This window comes from Pelodiscus sinensis, chromosome 25 (genome assembly GCF_049634645.1).
Source record: "Pelodiscus sinensis isolate JC-2024 chromosome 25, ASM4963464v1, whole genome shotgun sequence".
NCBI lineage: Eukaryota > Metazoa > Chordata > Testudines > Trionychidae > Pelodiscus > Pelodiscus sinensis.
This window is the reverse complement of record NC_134735.1, coordinates 10,157,302-10,165,170: the sequence shown is the minus strand read 5'-3', so window position 1 is coordinate 10,165,170 and position 7,869 is coordinate 10,157,302.

Below are 7,869 nucleotides of genomic sequence, written 5' to 3'. Positions count from 1 at the left end.
TTAATGAGACTTTGGTGCTTTTGAAACGTACACCCATTGTCTCTGGCTGCAAAGTGTAGCTGGCAGCAGGTCTGGCCCAAGGCAGGATGCTGAGAGCGGGGCCCCGGTCCAGTCAGCAGATTATGAATACTCAGCAGCGCGGGGCCCCAAAAGCACGGGACCCAAGGCATTTGCCTTGCTCACCTTGTCTTAGGGCTGGGCCTGGCTGGCAGGGCTGGTGACTGACCCAGAAAAAGAGACAAGGGGCCACAGAAGCTGGGTACAGGCACTGATGCAGCATCTGGGGGCTGATTTGGCAGGTGCAAGCTCTACGTCTGGAATGGAAATGCAGCTCAGTGCCAAAGAATCCCCTTCCAACCCAGAGGTTCAGCAAAGTAATGGAGAAGGGGGGCTGGTGCCATGAGAGCCTGGAGCTGAGGATGGGAGCTCAGGTTGGCTTCTCCATCTGACTAGCACTCAGGGAACACTGCACATGGAGGCCTGATAAGAATGCCCACCCTTAAGGGTTCTCAGGAATATCCTTGACTCTCTGTTGATGACGGGACAATCACAGGATCCCATCACAAGTCCATTGCTTCCAATGCTCATTTGGGAGGCACTGACTTGAGAGCTGACAGTCGCCAGCTTCCTTGGCGCCTCCGACTGGAGTGAAATGGGACCTTTTCCTGGAAACGCATGTACCTGGGTTTGTCTAGGAGACTCAGTGAATTAGGCACCTAATGCCCATTGAACTCAGCCAGCTCCTTGGGGCTGCAGTCGCAGCCAGCGTGGAAGTTAGCACCATGCTCATGATGGGTGACCCCTGCTTTTTAAGGTGTCCATTCACGGTCCCATCCTATTTCTCTGTCTCAAGGCTTTCAAATTCTCGGCTCACTGCAGCCAGCTTTCAAAACCTGAACCGAATCTCATCTGCTGTCTTTGACCTTTTTGTCACATATGACACCCTCCCGTATTGGCGGTCAATAGATTGATTTCTTTCAGCCTGACAGCATGAAAGATTTACTTAGCTGCAGACAGCCAATTAATTCTGCACTGTTAAGAATTCCTCTCCCTCTGGCACTCCCTCACTCATGTATGCCAGATTTAGAATTTAGGGGCTCGCACGGCCCTTAATGGCAGATCTGCCGGATACCAATCATCCTTCCTGAGTTCAGGCCAGACCGACATCTTGGTAGGGAAGGATAGTCCCTTTCAGCTACTTCACACTGAAGAGCTGCTTTGGGTCTGTATCAGTAACTGAAATGGGGGGAGGGGGGGGAGGAGTGAATCTACATGCTGAGCATGGTGAGTTCTTACATGTAACTAACACTGGAGACAAGGAGGTTGTTACTGGTGTACGCAGGATCCAAAGCAGCTTTCATTCCAGCTAGCTGGACTGGGAGAGAAACCCCCGTGTGTCTATGTAAATACAGTTTGCTCCTGCTTTGTGTGTTACCGCTCCATCTGTTGAATGGCTATTTTACTCATTGTAGTCCACTGGGGTGACCCAGCGCCAGCTCTGTTTGCATGACATGCAGGGACAGCTGAAATATGGTGACCAATGTTTGCAATTTTGTGGGAATACAGAAAAGTAGGACTCTGCTAAATCGTTCCAAAGGAGAGGACTCAGAGTCGGCAGAAAGGACCTTGCTAAGCAAGGGCTCGACTTTTAGAGCTCTATGCAAGAGAGGGGACGAGGCGGCTGTATAGGTTCCCTTGCCTGGACTGACCTGTCCCCATCCCACCCCACCCACAGTTCAAAGAATGGAGCTAAACAGGCATCAAGAAACTTTGTGTTCATTGTGTTGGAATTGTGTTTTTTCCCCCCTGCTTGCTAAATGTTGAAATCCCCAGGAGCTGACACCATAGGAGACTGATGGGCAGAAGTCCCAGCCAAGAAGTGGATGGCAGCAGATGGGGCCTGAGAGCCAGCAGGGTGGTGGCAGAGAGATGCGATGACTGGCAAGCAGGGCAGATGAGTGGCCAGAAGGGCGGGGCGGAGAGGCGCAATGAGTGGCCAGCAGGGCGGCAGCAGAGAGCAGCAAGCAGGTGATGGGACGTGACCAGCGGCGTGAGTAAGATGCCTCCTTACCTCCCCCATCCAGAGAAGGGTTGAGTATGTGACGGAGGCATTGCTAGACTTAAGGAACCTGACTGGAAAGGACATTGCATAACCTACATAGGGTGGTACGGTTACTCATGGTTTATTTTATGAACCCTGTTTGTGGCGTTTTCCCAAATTAATGCCACGTTACTTCCCTCCGTTATTAACATTTCTTTACTACACTCAGGCTCTGTGCTTGCAAGTGGGGAAGCACTGCCCCTCAGAGGCACGCAAGGGTGCCGTATGAATTTCCCAGGTTATTGTGTTGGATTGATAGAGAAGGACTCCTAGGGTACATCTACACTGCAAGACTACCCCACATCTTTTGGACACGTCCACTATTGCGAAATATAGCTATTTCGGCATCCCTGAAATTATGCACTATTTCGGCATCCCTGTAAACCTCATTCCACAAGTGATAAGGGATGTCTGGAAATAGTGTGTGATTTCAAAATTTGGCGCTGTGTAGATGTGCCAAATTTCAAAATAGCCTATTTCGAAATAGAATCGAAACAAGATACGTAGTTTGCGTAGTGCAAATTGCGTCTTATTTCGAGTTAAGGGTGCAGTGTAGACACACCCCCAGATATTGAACCCAGCCTTAGCTGCTGCTGGCTCCACTTGGTAGGAGAATTACATTTGGAACCAGACAAGATTAAAGGCACATTTTTTTCCTCATTTATAAAGTGTGCTGAAGAATGAAGCCATTGGGCTTTGCAGACTCTGGGCTGACGCTATTTGCAATGAACCAAAATTGTTCTGTACAAACTTGGGCTGTAGCATGTTACACAATAGGTTGCTCTCTGCCGAGGAACATAAGGAGAGACAGCTGAGCGGCAGAGATGGGAACATTGCGTGACTCAGAGCTGGAGGCCTGTGAAAGTTGCCAGCCCCAGCATCGGTGTGTAGGTTTGTGGGAATACAGTGACTGAACAGGGCACGGGACGGCATTTGTTCTACACCCACAGCTCACAGTTGCTGGGTGGAGGAAGTGGCCCTCTCTCTCTCTCTCTCCCTCCTTGGCAGCTCCTGGGAGTGCTGCAGAGAAGGGAAACTCCTCTGGCCAGCAAACACAAAGCAGCTATCTTCCAAAGACAGTCACTTGATGACACCATGAAACTCGTCCCAGCTGACTGCTTGGCTGGTGAAGTAGAGAGAAGCGGAGTGCACATAACTCCACATGGGGTCCAGGCTAGATAGCAACTCTGGGTGAACCTGAGGGGGCAGGTCATGGTGGGATTTTGTGAGAGGTTCTTACCTTCATCCAATGGCACTGGGATTTCAGCAGGGTCATTCCTCTCCCTGGAGGATCTTCCCTCCACATCTCCTCCTTTTTTGGAGACAGCTAAGGCCATTTCCAGGGCCATTCAGAAGGGATTCCATACAAAAATAGCTGCACTGTTCCTCAGTGCTGGTACCAAAGTCCTCACTTGGCCTCTTGTATTAAGGCATCTCTCTCCACCAGGAATGTCAATAGTCAAGTTCTCCCACCCCTCATTTCTGTGCATGAACATCTGAACAAATGGAAGTATGTCTGTGGAGTGGCCGTTTCTCAAGCAATAGTCCGTCTGTACTCCCATGCCGGCAAGGCTGTTCCTTATTTGCCATTGCGATACCTCCATTAACACAGTTCTGTCGTCCAGTCAGGAAGCAGAGACAATACCATGCACCGTTGGTAATGAATCACGCCACCCCCCGAAATACAGAACTGTATGCAGATGAAGGGATCAGTTGGCAAAAAGGCCAGAGACTCAGAATGTTCAATTCAGCTGGTCACTGAATGATTGCAAGTAGCTGAGCAAAAGCTCAAGCGTTTTCATGACTCATTCACATGCACAATAAAGGGGTCAAGGAATAGGAATGTGTCCTTGTCAGGGGCTGGAAATGGATGACAGGAGAGGGATCACTCGAGGATTCCCAATTCTGTTCACTCCCTCTGGGACATCTGCATTGACCACTGTCAGAAGACTGGATAATGGGCTAGATGGACCTTTGGTCTGACCCAGTATGGCTGTCCTTATGTTCTTAAATGCCTCCCAGATGCCATTCACAATGAACAACTTTCCTTTGCAAATCAGTAAGGAGAATCAGCTGACACTGACTGGTGAGCAACCCAGGTGTAGGCTATACTAGAAGCTGCACTACTGCACTAATGCAGCGAGTCTAGTGAAGATGCTCTATGCCAATGAAGAGAGCTCTCCCATCAGCCTAATAAAACCACCTCCACAAGAGGCAGTAGGATGGGTGGGAGCAGACAGCACTGTCCATGCTGGTGTTTCAGATGGTGTGACTTCTTTGCTCAGGAGGGTGGGATTATTCGTGCCCCAGAACCATATAAAGCCAAAGTGCTAGAATGTACAAGCCCCCATTAGCAGCAAGTAATACAGCAGGCAGGCTAAGTGGTAAGAGAGAGATCTTCACTGAGCATTCTCAGACTCTACAGCTCTTTATAGGGGCCATGCCTATCATTTCCGAATCCCTGGCATCCTGATAAACTTGGTCTTCTGCATGCCCCAGTGACAATGGAGATGTAGAGCCCCTTCCCACTGCATGTATGGTGGGAGAGGTCCAGGTTGGATATTAGGAAAAACTATTTCACTAGGAGGGTGGTGAAGCACTGGAATGGGTTCCCTAGGGAAGCAGTGGAGTCTCCATCCCTAGAGGTGTTTTAAGTCTCGGCTTGACAAAGCCCTGGCCGGGTTGATTTAGTTGGGATTGGTCCTGCCTAGAGCAGGGGGCTGGACTTGATGGCCTTCTGAGGTCTCTTCCAGTTCTATGATTCTATGTAACTAGCTAACTATTCCTGCCCAGCTGGGGCTCTCTGCCCTTCCTAGTCTTTATGTACTCTCCTCCTTTCTGGACTTTCCCTCATGCTCCTTAAATACCAGATTCGTCCCAGTCCTGCTCACCAGTCTCTCCTTTTGCACCCTGTGGGACAGCAGCACCTGTCTTACAAGCGGTTCTTTTCCAAATCTCATCTCCCCTGCCTTCCTGGTGACTCCATCCAATCCTATGCCCCAAACCTCTCTCCTCAAATCTGTCCAAGTGTACCTGTCACCCGCCCCCACCATGCCCACAGCTACACAGGCAGATGCTGTCAATAATCTCCAGTGCTGGCTGGTGTTAGCAGGAGATAGGCTGTAACTAGCTGTTACCCCAGGGTACTTTTGTAGGAGTGTTGCTGGACAAGGATACGTAGTCTCATACTTCACCACCTGCTTTGTGCATCAGTAGCAAGATACAGACATGAGAGCTCTTTTAAAGATCTACGTTTCTTCCATAGTCTCAGTGGGGTAGTCGTGTTAGTCTGTAGCTAAAAAAACTTAAAAAACAACAATGGTCCTGTAGTACCTTAGAGACTAACCAAAAATATATAGATGGTACCATGAGCTTTTGTGGACAACACACCTCTTCAGATTACAAATGTGGAGTAAGAGGCACTGAGGTTCAAATATAAAGCAGAAAAAAAGGGGAGAGGGGAAAAACTGTCAACTAAAGTGTGCGTGCTAAATGAGGCTAATAGAGTGGGCTGTAAGTGCCCCATACTTAGCTTTTGATGTCATTTGGGCATTGAATAGAACAGCCCATCCAGTTCATGTCTTTGTTCAAGCCACGAGAGATAATGTCAAATTTGCATATGAAGGCCAGTTCCGCAGACTCTCTCTCTCGTTGATTCCTGAAATTGCTTTGTAAGAGAATAGCCACCTTTAAATCCATTCGCTTTCCTCGTTCCAGCTGTCTCACCGCTTTGGCCACAGCACTGCCCCAGCTATTTGCATAGTTGGTTTTTGAGCCCCGTCCAAAGAGGGGTCACAAATACAACTCACATCTGTGTAATATTTCCAGCCATGATCTTACAGAAAATGAATCCATTTCAAATTGTGTATGAGCTGGATGGGCTTCCCTGCTCGCTGTGGTATTGAACAGTGCAAAATTGGCAGGGTTTGTTCTTTATAAGGAAGACTGACCCATAACTAGTAAATATTGATTTTTCCCTTGAAAGCTGCTCTCAGCTGGTTGCTATAGGATTATGCAGACACAGCAATCAAAAGATGACAACAGGCTGTATAATAACCCTGGACTGCAACCGCAGATTTTGTCTTTGAAAATATAAACTGGGACTATATTTTAAAAGTTCTCTCAGGATGGAGTTCCGTGGAGTTCTGCTCTGAAGAAGATAACTATGTATATTTTTCTGAACATCTTTAGTCGCCATTCTTTGGGATTACAGGTCCAGAGAGGGTGTGCGTGGAACTCAATCTACTGTGAGCTATCTCATCCAATGAAATTTGTTTTGGAAAATAAAGCCCTGAATGTCATGTTCTTCCAAATAAGTATAAGCAAATACACCTTTGCATTCTGGTCCTCAACTGTATAGTTTTGAGACGTGAGGATTTGGCTCACCAGTTTCCATTCTCCAAGCAAAGGATAGTGACCAGCCTTAGCTCAGAGGTCATTCATAGAGCCTCGCAAATCTTTCGATATCCAAAGGTATCGGAGGAGGCAGATATTTGCAGCCCATTTTTGCAGATACGGATGTGGATACAAGTTTTGTATCTAGAACCCTGCACATTTGCAGATATCCGCTTTATATCTGTAGGTGTCTGCATTTGTATCTCATGTTTGCAGATGAAGATACAAAATTTTGTATCTGTGCAGGGCTCCAATCATCCACGTGCACGGGGCATGCTAAAAGTGGGACAGTCAGAGCTCCACATATAGCTTCACCTGGGAAGCCATTCACAATGCACAGCAGTTACCCATTGGTCCCAGAAAACCTATGAACAATGTTGCGTATGCTTCAGTGGCATCTACTGGTGTCTTTTCTATTAACTGATCTTGTTCATTACCTGTACAGGCATTGTTTTTGTGAGCAACCTGGTAATGGGGAGTAAGAATTAAAAGCCTGGTTTTTCCAGCCTTGCCAACTCTTAAGATTGGATCACAAATCTTGTGATAGTTAGTATATTTTTAAAGCTTTAGCTCCTGGATCCCTGTGATTATGTGAGATTAGCAGCTTTCCACCGTTGCAGGTGGGGAGGAAAGCTAGAAAATGTGACCTGTCAAAGCTAAGAAACCAAAAGGCAAAAATAACTGACAGTCACTCTCATTCTTCCCATGCAGTCTTCTTCCTAAATTTGCTGGCTACTTATGGAAATTAAGGCCAGCGAGTGACTCTGGGATAACCATCTGCAGTGCTTTGAAGCAGGTTTCTGAAAGCACCTGCACTGCCAGACACCTGCCAGACACACTTCATCTCAGCTATGCTAATTTAAGGACTAGCAGAGCAACTTATGCTTAGCCCCTTTGTAGCACTCAGAAGCCTCTAGCTTAACTTCCAGCCTTCTGGAAACATCCCACTGCTCCTTGAGAAATGACCACCCTCCCCTGGGAGGGGGGCGGGGGGAAGGTGGTTGGGGAAGAGAGCAGGAGCCTTGATTCTCTGCTGCTTTGCATGCTAGGTGGTCACAGACGCTGGGCAACGTGGGTGCGCCATGCCACCATTCTGATTGGCTCTCCTTTGGCACAGATATAGTAACTGATCCAGCTGCAAGGCAGAGATATAAAATAGTAGTGGATTAGTTGACTACTTACATTTCCACCCTTCTCCTTGCTGCCTCTATATCAGAGGCAGCAAGGTGGGGGGGAGCGGAGGAGGAGTGTGGAGGACCCAAGGGAGGCTGCTCTGGCAGCTGCCCGTCTGCAGGGGGCCCCAGCCCCCCACTGGGACTCCCCGCAGACAGGTGCTGCTGGACCTGGCTCAGTCCCAGCTAAGCTGGGTCCAG